We start from the raw sequence: 15,483 nt of genomic DNA, 5'->3' as shown, positions 1-15,483 counted from the left end.
GGAACATGTCACTGCAGAACTCTTCATCAACGTGGTTCACAAACTCTTCTCTTGAAGCCACATTGTTGAGCACATGTCCACGTGATAGGTCATGAGACATTTCTTCATCGAATCATCATTTTGAAGGTCTTGCATTCTTCACATAGAATAGGGATGTGGAGTTGTGACTGCCTTTGTGCCCTTCCAACTACCAAATTGACTTGAATCCTCTTAGAAGTTGGCACACACCTCCATGTACATAAGCTCCTCTTGTGTCTTGATTCTTAGGTTGCACAAGGACTTCCAAAATGTGTCTTTATAACCTATCTTTGCTTATTTTTCTTCCTTCACGGCATTCACAACCTAATTGAATAAATGAACACCAAATACACTATATGAGACATAAACCATGGCAAAAATACTGCTCGAAGCATGTAAAATATATAGGGAAATATGTCTACTCAAGCACTTATCACCCGGACCCATTTGAATGATAGTTTGAATAAGAGGTCAAGGATGAAAAAGTTTTACCACTTGCTCTAATAGACGAAGTTCATCAAGTTACCCCATGGATAATAAAGCAAATGCTCAATAAGCTTAAGAGGTCCAGACGTGGCCACAAGAAACACCCCAACACTTCTGGGGATAAGAATGCACAATCTAAGAGTGGCACTCCCTCATTCGGTAGCAAGCACTATCACTCTACCTCTAACTTGCAAAATTTATGTTCATCACGCTTAAAGTTTGAAAGTAAGAGGACATCTTTGCTTCATAAACCCTCTTGAGGTAAGCACCAGGTACGCCAAGCTACGGAATGTAAAAGAAGCACTTCTTGGAGGCAACCCAAGTTTTCTTTGCTTTTCTAAGTCTTAGTTTATTTTCTGCATTAATAATTGCCTTAGAGTTAATGTTTTCAATCTTTATAGTGGTTGCTGTGTTTTTCTTATTGATCCTTAATGTTTTATCATGGTTTGAGGTTTTAGGTTGTTTGATTGTGTGTGCACAGGTATCTGGTCAATTCTATTTTGTATTTTTTAGTTTTTATAATTCGTATTAGCATTTCAGACTATGTATGCAGAATCGGTGTGTTTTGAACTGACCTTGGAAATCACACAGCCGTGTGGCATTTTAACACGACCGTGTGGTTGCGTTCAGACTAATGTTTTCCCATCCAGAGAGTTCATAAGGGCGAGTGTTACTGTAGCAGTCACAATACTAATTTACTGAAATATTTTTAGAATTCTGTGGACCTCACGGCTCGTTTACTGACTATATGCCAGCCCGTAAGCCACCCCGAGTTGGGTTCTTATCTGGTTCATAGGGCATCATTTCAAAGGAAGAGGAAACCTTGTCTTGGAGCTCATTACCACCGCCTTCAATTTGAGGTAGAAAAAAGCAAGAGAAGGCATCTCCAAGGTGGTCTTCGACGGGGAGAGTATGACTTGGCAAGATCTACTACTAGAACCACACTTAGAGAAGGTTATAGACACAAGGGAAGCTACCGTGAGAGTGGCATCTTTGGAAGCTTTTCTATAAGTGATTCCAAGAGTCATTCAGCCTCTGATCTTTTAAGGGAGTTTCTCATGCTTTATTTAGTTGTTTATAAGGATTTGATCATGTATTTTGTGAGTATGGACACCTAAACCCCCAAGGTCACCGAATGTAGGCGAACCTCAATGATCAACTCGTGTAGATTATATGCTTTGGCTTATTTATTGCATTTGGTATGTTTGTGACGCATGCTTGGTGTACTTTGATGCTTTGATATGTGATGTGTTCTCCGCAACTGTGCGGGTCGCACACAAGTAATATAGTGGTACCCTATAAGGGGTAGGGTTTTCGAACCTAAGGGACTGGACTAAAAATACTCACTTAACACTGATCTCGAGTGAATAATGAATAGGTGATGAGATTAAAAAAGATGAAAGAGCAACTAAAAGAGAAAAGGAAAAGAGAATAGATGGAGATAAAAGGCAGTTGGATTAAGTGTCAACAGAAGAGGACAATGCCCTGGGATGCTCTGCACTCAGTAATGCTCACTCACTCTCAAGGTTTACCAGGTACATTCTTGGGTTCTAGTGTGTACTCAAATGCAATGAAGCATCCATGGTTCTCAATAAAACCAAGTTTTACTAAGGTAACTATGGTATCATGCACATCAAGTTTTGTAATCACGCAAGTCATCGACAACTATGGCTATCCACACACCAAGTTTTACTTAAGTAGCTGTGCAAATCAAACACATCAAGTTATGCAAACAGAAGATTAAAGACAAGAACCAATAGAACTCTATAAATCATGAAGAGTATAAATGTTTAAGCATACAAAGTAGGAAAGTTCCCATCCCTAGGGCAACATGGCTGGCTAGCCCCTCATGTGTGGGTAGAACATGGAGGAGATAAAACTAGATCTAGAAAGGGAAGATATGACTACCCTTTTCCTTGAGATTTGCCTTCAATGTCAAGCTCCTTGTGCTAGCACCACTTCCCTTGTGCCTTCAACTCGCTCTTTTATGCTTTAGCAAGGTGTGGATAAAATCTTGATCTTTCATCCTCATCAAAGTCCTCCCGGTGAAGAAAAAGATCCCCGAATAAAGATCCAGATGAAACCCTAAAAATTGGAGTTGTAAAGAGGGATTTCATGCTCAACACAGTCTATGCACAATCATGTCTAGATTGTGTTATGTCGGGAGAAAATTGAGCAAAAAGGAGTATCTTTGCTAGGAAATTTCCGTGGAAGAGAAAATGATGAATTTAGGATATGAAAACATGTATACAAAGTGTACTCATCAAATACCCCCACACTTGAATTGTTGCTTGTCCTCAAGCAACCACCAAACACACAATCACAACGGAGATGAGTGCAATGTTTTCAATCTCAGGGCAAAGGTGATGAATGTTTTAAACAGAAAGGAATCACATGTGTTACTAAAGACATGAATGCACAATAAAGACTATACTCCCACTTCCAAAACCTAATGCGTGTGTGTTTAAAAACCTACTCATGTTCCCCACTGTCAACAAAATTTACAAAGGACACTAAATTCTATGGGTAGTAGCTTCATATAACCTAGAGGTAGCCTTTTCCCCTGGTAGGTCATAAAACGTACATTTGTGATGCCCAAAATTTGACTACTCAAGAGTGGCTTTCACTCATATAAGGTGATAGATCTTTCTACCATCTTTTTCACATAGGTAAACTTTACAAGATCATTGGTAGGGCATTCCTAACAAGGAATCCGACTTTCCAATTTTTGTTTTTTTAAAAACATAATGACATGTTGAACCACAAGTGTAGGGTGAGGTCACAAGAATTTTTGGTTAAGGGAGTAAAAGTAAGTTGTAATTTCACTATAGTGGTTATTAACACACACTTGTCCCCCTAAGTTTAAACATCACCCACTGTTTAATCATAGATCATCATGAACAATGCTCTCATCACCACCACAAGAATGCAACCCTCCCCCACACTTTAAAATTACATTAGCCGCAGATGTAAATAAACCATGCAGTGAAATGAGGAGAAATGAAAGACAAAGGGTGAAACAACTGCCGTGATTGTAGAAATGTGTTCTGTCATGGCCATGTGTTATCCACCAAAGCAAACACAGAGAGTGGTGGTGCTAATTCCAAGCAACCACAAATGCCCTGAGATAAAAATTGGAACACAAGGGAAGCAAATACCGCAGGGGACTCTCCTTATTGACTAAAGTACATAGCAAACTATGAAAAGAGAAAATAAACATCAAATACAAAGAAAATAAAAGAGATAGAAGGATCAATGAATCAGAATGCATCGCTGTTTGCACCAGAATCACTGTCAAAGGCAATGCCAGAGGTGTCAAACTCTCCCAGATTTACTGTATCGACACAAAAATGTCGAGTAGGCCATGTAGTAGAAACAAGTTCTGGTGATACTCAAATGCCCTAAATGCTCAACAATGCACACCACATGCTGCTTGACACGACCCTTTTACGTGTTAACCGCAAGTGCATTGGTTTGTCAAAATAATAATACCCCGGCGAGAGGGTAGTCAAATCCTCATGGAATAGTTCTTAGAAACAGATTGCTATTTAACTAGAATGAAAATGAGTTGATGGTGATTTGAAAACAAATCAATGCAAGTAAAAATAAGAAAAGAAGAAAGAGGCACAAGTAAAAGATAGGAGAGGCAATCAACAATAAATGGTGGGAAACCAATCATTATACTTCCTAACTGATGTGTAAGGAGTCGTGGAGATCCTTAAACACATGATCCCAACACTTAAGGTCAACCGTGACTAACCCTACACTATGCCACGGTGGAGAAATCTCTCAGTCTCGACACCTCACACTGTGCTAGGTTACTTTATACTCTTGGGATTCCAAATGATAAACCCTATTCCCTAATATAGATCTAAACCTTTGGTCTAGGTGAAAGACCCCTAGTAATAATTAAGCCCCAGATACTAAGGATTACTTCAACACTTCACTCTGTTGTTTGCGCAACTAAGCCCCAGCGGAGTTCATCTCTTAGCACTTCACTCTATTGTGACCGCAAAGAACTCTTGGAACATAGAGGTAGGATAAATCACACTGGCGGGAAAAGGGGGTGTTCCGTTACCTCTCGTCTAATCCTCTCAACCCTATCCAATCTAGCATTGTTTAACCCCCATAGTATTTCACTCATCCATAAGGATTACCAACATGGATTCTCAACCCTAGTGTCACTCTAAAGGAGAATCAACTCAACAAGCATTCAAGATTGGAACTCAATTAAAAACATCAATTAAGTAAAGCATAATAAAAGGTCAAAGGAACAATAGCATCCTAGGGTTTACAAGTCCAAGTCCCAACTAAGGGTTTAGCTCTCCATGTAGCAAAAAACAATCAACAATGAAGTCAAAAGTAAAGAGATAAAATCCATGAATAAAACCCCCTTGGTGTTCGTGTCAATGGTCTTGAGGAGTGGCTGTGTCTTCTTCGAAGATCCCTTTGTCAAGCCTAGGGCACACCTCACCGGATAGGTGCCGATGAAAGCTCCCCCAATAACTCTCTTCCAAAGGAAATGTGGTCTCGAAGGCCATGTATCTCTCCAAAAGCCTAGCCAAAGCCTCTCCAAAAACTAACCGCAGGTACCTCCAAAGGGGGAGAAAGATAGGCCAATAGATGGGGAAAAAGATTCCCAGATCGGGCTAAAAATTGTGATTAAAATAGGGCTAGAATCGGGCATCCACACGGGCATGTGGAAATTTCCACATGCCCATGTGAATTTGCAAAAATTTGGTTTTCAGCAGCTTGTGAAAAATAACTACTACAGTAAAGTGCTACAGTTATTTGCTAGGGTAACTTACTACAATACCCTGCCAAAAAACACTTCATAATGCAGGCTTCATCGAGGCAACATAAATGAGCACACGTCTATGCCGTAGATGGCGTTGCATCTCCAAATAAAGCACATTTGACAAGAATCTTGCTAGCCTTGCACAAGTTGGAACATATGAGTATGAGTGTATTTATTCCCCTCCAATTTTCATATTCCATTGAGCATAATGGAGATTAGCACACACTCATATTTTTTAGGCATAACTTGTGTCTTCTCATGTGTTCACTTCAAGGTCCCCTTAACATAATGCATTCACAATCTAGTTTGGCTTCTTTCTTCTCTATTTGGCCACACAAACCTATATGCGTAAAAGAACACAAAAACACATGTATTAGCGATAAAATCTAAGAAAAGTAATGCTCATCGTAAGAAAAGAATACTTTATATTACTAATACACAAGCACTTATCATTGTTGTAGCCACTGGAACTCAGCAGATGAATAGAAAATCAGCCCAAAAGTTGCAGATGGTGGCAGGGAATGCGGCGGAGAAGATGTGGCAAGAGGTGTCTCAGGGGAAGAGGTAGAAGTGGGGAGCAGCAACATCTGTAGCAAGCTGATCCTCGGGTAAAGTGAGATAGTACTCAATTCCCTGCACAGTCATTACCCTGTGAACCAAACTCATTGAATGAAGTGTCTCTAAGGTCATAGGCGCCATACCCCCGACCACAAGCATGCTGTTAGTTCTCGAAGAACGCCCATGTAGCGAACTAGACGAGTGATATAGGGACCCACGAAGAAAGCACCCACACGCGAAGATGTCCCCTGATGAAAGATGCACATAGCAACCACATACCCAAATGCAGATGAAACTTGTTAACCATGCTCAACAGAAAGTCAAAATCCCACAGGTTGACAACACTAGTGCTATCACCGTGACCTATCAGAGTATGATTGACCATGAAATGGATGTAACGTAGTGCGGGGGAAATAGAGTGTGGTGTCCTTGGTACTACAGGGATCATAAGTAGGAGAGGGGCTCAACCGCTGGCAAGCATCACTAAGGGGCTCCATTGCCGGTCTAGAGATAAGCAAGCATCATAGGCAGAGGTGCGTGTAAACTCAGTGTCCTACAGGCCCAAATGGATTAAGAACTCAGTGAGGCTCATACGATGTATCGCACTGATGACTTAAAACTAAATGTAGTCTGCGTGGTTAAATGCGATCGTACCCCATGAAAGCTCAAAAGTTCACAGCACCTTAAGCGCCAACTGCTCATAGGTGTTATCTGTGATTTGGAACAACTGTCACCATACCCCAATACTTAGTAACCACTGTACCTCATCCTCGAGCCTGATCTCCTGCAGGACATCCCAATATATTTCTCTCAATTCACTAAAACATCGATGAGAGAGACAAGCATATCGCTTGATGTGAGGCTTGGCATGGAATGTAGGCTGAATCTCCTCGGGAGATGATGAGCCATAAGTCCTGGGCTTCTTGGAAGGCCCACCGGTAGTATTCTTCTTTGGTATTGTCTGCAAGGAAAAGGTATAACCATTTAGTTCAGAACACAAAAATAGAGACCGAAGATGAGTGTGCTAAGGGCACAGTGATTGTGTCCATGCAAGAGTCAATCAGTAATCCAACGGGGACATGATCATGCCACAAGTGTGACACAATCGTGTCAGCTGTCGATCATCATCCCCGAAAAAGGACTCTAATGCTCACCTAAGAAAGGGGAGACTTACCATACTAACAAGACCGCAAGCAAACAAAAATACGAGCACCAAGAGCCACAAAATACACAACCACACACTTCCATCATTAGGTATACACAAGAAAACTTAGGAGGACTTACCAAAATTGAAGGCACAAGGAAGAGAATAAAAGATATCAAAGAAGCAAGCCTTCAATGGAAATTGCAACCGAGGGTACCACTGTATATAGGCCAAAAGGGGGGAAAGAGGTGGGCACTTTAGGGAGGAAAGAGGCGGGCACTTTAGGGGGGAAAGATATAGTGAAAAGACATGGTCGCGGGGTTAGGGCAAGAGAAACCAGGGATGACACAATCATGTTAGGAGCACAGAAAGCGTAGCCTTTCCCTGACACGATTGTGTCAAGCCCGTGCCTGCCTTGAAAAATCCCAAAACATCTGGGCAGTGAAAATCAGGACTGTTTGCACAACCGTGTCCTGCCCGCGTCTATCTAGGAATTTTTCAGAAACGGAGATTTTTCCACCTGAAATGAACAACAAAGCATATGACTCGATATAAGATGCATATCAACAAGAAAATCAAAATGAAAAGGTCTTGACAAATATGAAATTATGAGAGAGTGAATGACAAAAGACTGGGAAAAGGCGATCCAAAACTCAAAATGAAAAACGAAAACAAGCCAACAACTACAAAACAAATAACTTGGGTTGCCTCCCAAGAAGCTTTTGATTAACGTCACTAGTTTGACGTACCTGTTGTACGCTCATGGAGGTTCATGAAATTGAGACCTCTCTTGACCATCTGAGATAAAATTATAAACATATGATGGTAACATGTTAATTAAATAGATCTCACTAAATGTCAGAGTGGCAATATTATTAGAGATTTGCGGTCCTGGTCATGAAGTGAGTGGCTCCTTCTTCCAACATGTCACCTTCGTCCACCACTTTTTCGCCCTGGAGATCCACTTCTCAGGTGATTCGGTATCCATGCTAGATACCAAATCCAAACTTTAGGCTTCCTCTATTGCCCATGGAGTCGCAATGTCTGAATGTGGTTTCCTCGTCACCAACTCGGAGTGTCATTCATCCGTTTTTGACATCAATAAAAGCTTTGGACATTGCCAAGAATGGTCATCCAATATTAACGACACTTCAACCTTGTCATCAATATCCAAGATGACGAAATCTACTAGAAATATAAATTTGTCCACCTTGACTAAAACATCTTCAGTTATGCCCTTGGTCGTCTGGTGGATTGGTCTACCAATTGGAGAGTCAAGTTGCTGGATTTGGGCTCCCCAAGCCTTAGGCTCTAAAAGATTCTATACGGCATCAAATTAATATTTGCCTCAAGATCAACTAGTACCTTCTCATCGACCAAACCCCCAATTATGCATGAAATAATGAAGCCTCCTGGATCCTTCACCTTTTTCTGGAATTTGTTACATAGTTGATAGGTGCTTGAGTAGACATATTTTTATATATGTTTTACACGCATGGAGCATCATTTTTACCATGGTTTATGCCTCATATTGTGTATTTGGTGTTCTTTTATGCATATAGGTTGTGAATGCCTTGAAGAGTAAAAAAGAAGAAAAGATAGGCTATAAAGAAACAATGTTCGGAGTTCTTGTTCAATTCAAGGACCAATACACAAGAGGAGTTCATAAATATGGAGATGTGTGCCAACTTCCAAGAAGATTCAAATCAATTCACTAGTTGAAAGGGCACAAAGGCAGCCACATCTTCATGTTCCTTCTCTTTGTGAAGATTGGAACAACTCTCAAAGATACGTGGATGAAAAAAAGTTTTACAGCCTACCTCATGGATGTGTGCCCGGACATGTGGCCTTAAGAGAAGAGTGTTTGGATCGTGTTTTGTGAAAATTGATGTAGCAAAACACTGTAGCAATTTTTTTTTTTCCTATAGTAGCATTGTAACAAATTACTGTTCACGCGACCGCGTGGAAATTCCACGCGCCTGATAAGTGTTTGTGCGATATGAATGCGAAGCGTTCATTCCTTATGTTAAGCATTACTTTTCTCAGGTTTTTACACTAATATGTGTGTTTTTATGTTACTTTCGTGCAGGTAGGGTTGTGAGGCCGAGTATGAAGAAAAGAAGCCAATGTGGATCGTAATGCACTGATTTTGGAGAAAATCATGCTAAGGGTCAAACGCGAAGACATAGGTCGGGTGTGAGATGCTAGAGTGTGTGCCAACCTCCTCATATTCTAGTTGGCACATCCACTTGGAGGGGCACGAAGGCAGTCACACTCGAGCATTCCGACTTATGTATATAGAACAAGAGCTCCACCAACTTGTCTATCATTGAAGAAGCAAGTGATCCACGACTTGAATGTGTGCCCATTTGCGTTACCCCAATGAAAGTATGGACTCGGGAAGATATTCAGGACGGATACTGTAGCAGAATACTATAGCAACACTGTAGCAAGGTACCGTACCAGCACTGTTCACAGCCGGCCGAGAAAATAGGAATTCAGAGAATCCACACGGCCGTGTGGAAATTATCCACTCCCGTGTGGAAATTCCACATGGGCGTGTGAAAAATCCACAGGCCCGTGTAGTTGCCCGACTCTAGCACTATTTAAAGCCGATTCAGCCCTGATTTCAGCATTCTTTTCTCCATCTTTTCCCCAACTTGGGAGAGGGCTTCAGCTAGGGTTTTGAGTTGTATTGGCTAGGGTTTTGGAGAGGTTTCTATGGCTCCGACATCGTCATTCCTTAGGAATAAGGTTGGTAGTGGAGCTTCCGTCGAGGCGTATCCTATACCGAACGAGGAAATCCTTGGACGATGAGTAGAGTACTTTCCACAAGACCATCGACACGACTATCGAGGGGGTTTCTTTATGGATTCATTGCTTTTACATTCTATTTCTTTGATTGTATTTAGCTCCATGGAGAGCTAAACCCCTAGTGGGTACTTGGGTATTTGTGAACCTTAGGATGTAATTGTTTCATTGAATCTCTTTATTATGCTTTCAATTAATTAATGTTTATTGTGAGTTCCAACCTTGAATGCTTGATTGTATGAACATTTCCCCTAGAGTGACACTAGGGTTGAGAGTTCTTGTTGGTAACCTTGTGAGTGAGTGACACACCACGAGTGTTAGACAAAGCTAGGTTGGAGAGGGTTGAGAGGGTGAATCGAGAGATACAGGAGCGTCCCCTTTCCCCTCCGACGTGATAGATTCTACCTCCGTTCCTCGAGTTCTTTGCGTCCATAATAGAGTGAATGGTCTAAGGGATGACCCTCCGCTGGGGCTTAGTTGCAAGTGCAATGGAGTGAAGCGTTGATGTGATCTTAGTATCTAGGTCTTAATCGTGGTTAGTGACCTTCCACCTAGACCAAAGGGTTTGTTCTATAATTAGGAAGAGATTTATCACTTGGAATCCCTGGAGCTTATTGCAACTCTATGCGAATGCGAGATGTTGAGATTGTTCGATTTCTTCTCCGGGACATGTATAGAGTTAGGCATAATTAACCTTAGATTTGGGACTATGTAATGAAGGATTTCCATGACTCACTATTGCATTGATTAGGAAGCATAATAGAGGGTTCTTGCACTTGAAGCGATCGTCCTAGGCGGAGCATTATACGAGTACCCCATCTTTATCGATTGCCTTATCTTCTCTTTTACTCGTGCTCTCTTACTTGTTGATTTTACTTTTGAGAATTGAATCATTGTCACACTTATCACTATTGATTTTTCACATAGCTAAGAAGCGGATTAAGTGTTTTTATTCCCTACTCCCTGTGGATTTGATACCCGCTCATCCGGGATTATTACTTCGACAAACCCGTGCTCTTGCGGGATATACGCAAGGGGACCTTGTCAAGTTTTTGGCGCCGTTGCCGGGGAGTAGGCGTTTAGAGATAATTTGTGCTTTGTTTTCTTAGCTATTTCACCATACATTCTATTTCCTATCTTCTTATTCTATCATTGTTCTGACTTTTCTTTGTTTCTTTTTGATTTCAGAAAATGATTAACATGTTCGAGTTATTTAACACAATTACGAGAATGTTTGAAAACGTGGAGCAGAAAGTTTAAACAGTTGCATTACATGACATACCGTGTTATTCTCATCATGAGCAGTATACCACTCAACAGCCAGTAGAAGAATCAGTTGAAAAGTACGTCGCTCGGATTCAAGGGCAGAACTGTGAACTAGATAATGTGATAAAATAGTTTGAGAGATCAACATCGGTGTCAATGAGTGATCAATCGGAGGAAAGTGTAGAAAGAATCCTTGCTCAGTTTGATTCTTCCTATCAAGACCAAAGGCAAGAACTCTTTTCAGTGGGAGTTGCTATTTCGAAAGCGAAACTTTGTGGAATGGACACATTGATATCCGTTGCAGATTGTGAAGAAATAGGTACCCAGGTGGAAGAAGAGGAGAATAACTGTGAACATGAGGCAAATGATTTCGAGGAGATTGATAGATTGAAGGAGGGCAGCTTGCGCCCATCAATTATCGAACCACCAGAACTTGAGCTTAAAACTCTTCCAACACATTTGGAATATGCGTTCTTAATGGAGGACTCTAAACTCCCTGTGATTGTAGCCTCAAACTTGTCTGCGGAGTAGAAGGATAAGCTTGTTAGCATGTTGAAAAAGCACAAATCAGCTATTGCATGGAAGATCTCCGACATTAAGGGTATAAACCTATCATTCTGCACTCATAAGATCCTAATGGAGGATGACTATAAATCTGTGATACAACCACAACGAAGATTAAACCCGAATATGAAGGAGTTTGTCAAGGTGGAGGTAATAAAACTTTTGGATGGAGGAATCATCTACCCCATATCCGACAGCAAGTGGGTGAGCCCGACCCAAGTTGTCCCGAAAAAATGAGGAATGACAGTAGTAAAGAATAAAAAGAATGAGTTAATCCCAACTAGGACAGTTACTGGTTGGCGAGTTTGCATTGACTACAGAAGATTGAATGACGTCACTCGGAAAGATCACTTCCTTTGGCCATTTATTGACCAAATGTTGGAACGACTAGAGGGGCATCAATTCTACTACTTCCTTGATGGGATGTCGGGATATTTACAAATCCCAATAGCCCCAGAAGATCAGGAGAAAACCACATTTACTTTCCCTTATCGTACTTTTGCTTATAGAAGAATGCCTTTCGGGTTGTGTAATGCCCCTACAACATGACGGCTATTTTTGATGACTTTCTCGAAGACATTATGGAAGTTTTCATGGATGGTTTTTCGGTGTTCGGGGACTCTTTTGATGCTTGCTTATATAATCTGGAAAGAGTATTAGTGAGATGTGAAGAGACAAATCTCATCCTCAACTGGGAGAATTGTCACTTTATGGTGCAAGAAGGCATTGTCCTTGGACACATGATTTCCCAGGCAGGTATGGAGGTGGATAAGGCAAAGGTTGAGATAATTGAAAAGCTTCCTCCGCCTACGAATGTGAAAGGGATCCGCAGTTTCTTGTGGCATGCAGGTTTTTACAGAAGGTTCATTAAGGTTTTTTCGAAGATCTCCCAACTGTTGACCAAACTCTTGGAGAAGGATACCCCTTTTGATTTCAGAAACGACTGTCTGAATGCATTTAATGTGCTGAAAGAAAAGTTAGTGCAAGCACCAATCCTGACAACACCGAAGTGGGATGAGCCGTTTGAAGTAATGTGTGATGCTAGAGATTATGCAGTGGGAGCGGTCTTGGGTCAGAGGAGAAGTAAGCAATTTCAACCGATCTATTATGCTAGCAAGACTCTCATAAGTGCACAAGAGAATTACACCACTAATGAAAAGGAATTATTAGCAGTAGTGTTTGCTTTTGATAAATTCAGACCATATCTCATCCTATCTTATGTCACAGTGTTCACAGATCACCCTGCACTCCGTTATCTCATGAACAAGGCAAATGCGAAGCCGAGATTGATTCGGTAGATATTGTTGTTGCAAGAATTTGACATGGAAATTAAATATAAAAAGGGGACAGAGAATGTGATTGCAGATCATCTGTCGAGATTAGAAGATTGTGAGGGGCAAGAACCGGCAAGCAAGGAAATTAATGATTTCTTCCCTGAAGAGCATCTGTATGTGGTACAGGAATCAGAATCAAAAGATATTCCATGGTTCACAGATTTTGCGAATTATCTGTCAGGAAGGGTATTGAAGCAAGGTTTAAGCTTCAACAGAAGAAGAAATTTTTTAGTGACCTTAAGAATTTTTTCTGGGAAGATCCTTACCTGTTCCGTATCTGTGCAGATCAGGTGGTGCGAAGGTGCGTTTCAAGGAGGAAGGCTGGAACATCATTGCGCATTGTCATTCAGGCCCAGTGGGGGGGGATATTATGCTTCAAGTCGAACTACAGAGAAGGTTTTAGCCGCTGGGTTCTATTGGCCGACCTTATTACAAGATGTTCATCAATTCGTTTTACGATGCGATAGTTGTCAAAGGGATGGAAATTTATCACGAAGGGACGAGATGCCTCAAAATCCCATGCAATTTTGCGAGGTATTTGATGTATGGGGAATTGACTTCATGGGACCATTTCCAAAGTCCAATGGCAATCAATACATTCTGGTAGCAGTTGATTATGTTTCCAAGTGGGTGGAAGCCCAGGCTCTTACAACTAATGATGCAAGAACTGTGGTGAAGTTTTTGAAGAAGTTATTTAATCGATTTGGAACTCGAAGAATTATCATTAACGATCGGGAATACACAATTGGCGAAAGTGTTAAACCGCTATGGAGTTCATCATCGTCTTGCCACTCCTTACCATCCGCAAATGAGTGGGAAAGTGGAGGTTACAAACAGAGAGCTCAAGAGAATATTAACCAAATCAGTGGAACAAGGGAAACGAGATTGGTTCGAAAGGTTAGATGACACACTTTGGGTTCATAGAACAGCATACAAAACCCCAATAGGGACCACTCCCTATAATTTAGTGTATGGAAAATCTTGACATTTACCAGTGGAATTAGAACACAAAGCATGTTGGGCAATTAAAGTGATGAATTTCGACTTGGGCAAATCCGGAGAGCAAACGAATATTACATCTCAACAAGTTAGACGAATGGAGGATGAAGGAATATGAGAATGCAAGGAATATGAAGGAATATGACAAGCATATTAAGACTCCAAAGGACTTCAAAGTAGGCGATCAGGTGTTACTATTCAACTATCGTCTACGTCTATTTCCGGGGAAACTCAAATCAAGATGGTCTAGTCCGTATACTGTAACCGAAGTTTTACCTCACGAAGACATTGAGATTAACCATCCGGAGAAGGGCACATTCAAGGTGAATGGACATAAGCTGAAACCATACTATGGCAGAGAGATTTGTAGTGACAATAGAGAAGTATTTTTCCTCCATGAACCCCCGTGAGGTAAGGCAAGGTACGTCAAGCTTAGTGACGTTAAATAAGCGCTTCTTGGGAGGCAACCCAAGTGTTTACTATTTCTTATTTTCTAGTTTAGTTGTTTGCAATAAATAAGTGTTGGTGTCTTGATTTTTAGATGCTTTTGCTGAGATTTTCTTGTGGGCTTGGTGTATTCATCATGTGTTTTCATGCAGAATTGGCGAAGTTGTGTCATTTGAGCTTTAGGCCATGTTTTTCACTTGTAAAACTTGCATATTAGGGCAGGCTCTGAGTGTGTAAACATGTTCAGAAACTTTCTGCAGAGTTTGCAGGTTTTTCTAAGGCATCCAGTGAAAATGCACGGGCGTGTGGGATTTCCGCACGCCCGTGGATTTGTATTGCGAGCTCATCCAGAGAAGGCACAGGGTCGTGCGGCTGCCCCTGTGAACGACCATGCGGCTGTCACACGCCTGTGGGTAATTTCCGCATGGGCATGTGAATTCGTGCAGAATTGGATGGATTATCCCGAGAGCACACAGGGGCATGGACTCGCCCCTATGGGAGACTCTGTGAAAATCACACGGGCGTGGGTAATTTCCGCACGCCCTTGTGAATCTCTGCAGATGAGTCCTCTCTATCCCGAGAAAACACAGGGGCGTGCGCTTGCCCCTGTGAGTTAAGCTTGTGAAGCACTTAGGATAGTTTCTCGGATATCCAGCAAAGCCACAGGGGCGTGTGTCTGCCCCTATGAGAACTTTGTTTGAGGGCGCACGGGCGTGGGTGATTCCCGCACGCCCGTGTGGATCTCCAGGAATTAAAAGACTATCTGCTCTCCCAATACATCGGTCACACCTTATTCCTCAGCTAACCCTAAGCCGCTCAAAGAACATTTTTTGACATTCTCTTGTCCTCCTATTGTTGTCTTTGAATCGATTGATTGTGCATTTTGTGGATTGTAGAGGTGTTTAGCTTCAACTCATCGGTAAGCCTTTGTTTCCTCTCGTCACCGACTTCCTTTGAGTCTAGCTGATTACCTGCGATTTAAATGGATAATGCACCTCGTTTTCTTACTAAAATGGTTATGATTTGTTTTTGAGAAGATTTGGGAGAGAGATGGGGAT

The sequence above is a fragment of the Dioscorea cayenensis genome, chromosome 16, assembly GCF_009730915.1.
Source record: "Dioscorea cayenensis subsp. rotundata cultivar TDr96_F1 chromosome 16, TDr96_F1_v2_PseudoChromosome.rev07_lg8_w22 25.fasta, whole genome shotgun sequence".
Classification (NCBI taxonomy): Eukaryota; Viridiplantae; Streptophyta; class Magnoliopsida; order Dioscoreales; family Dioscoreaceae; genus Dioscorea; species Dioscorea cayenensis.
This window is presented reverse-complemented; position numbering follows the sequence as displayed.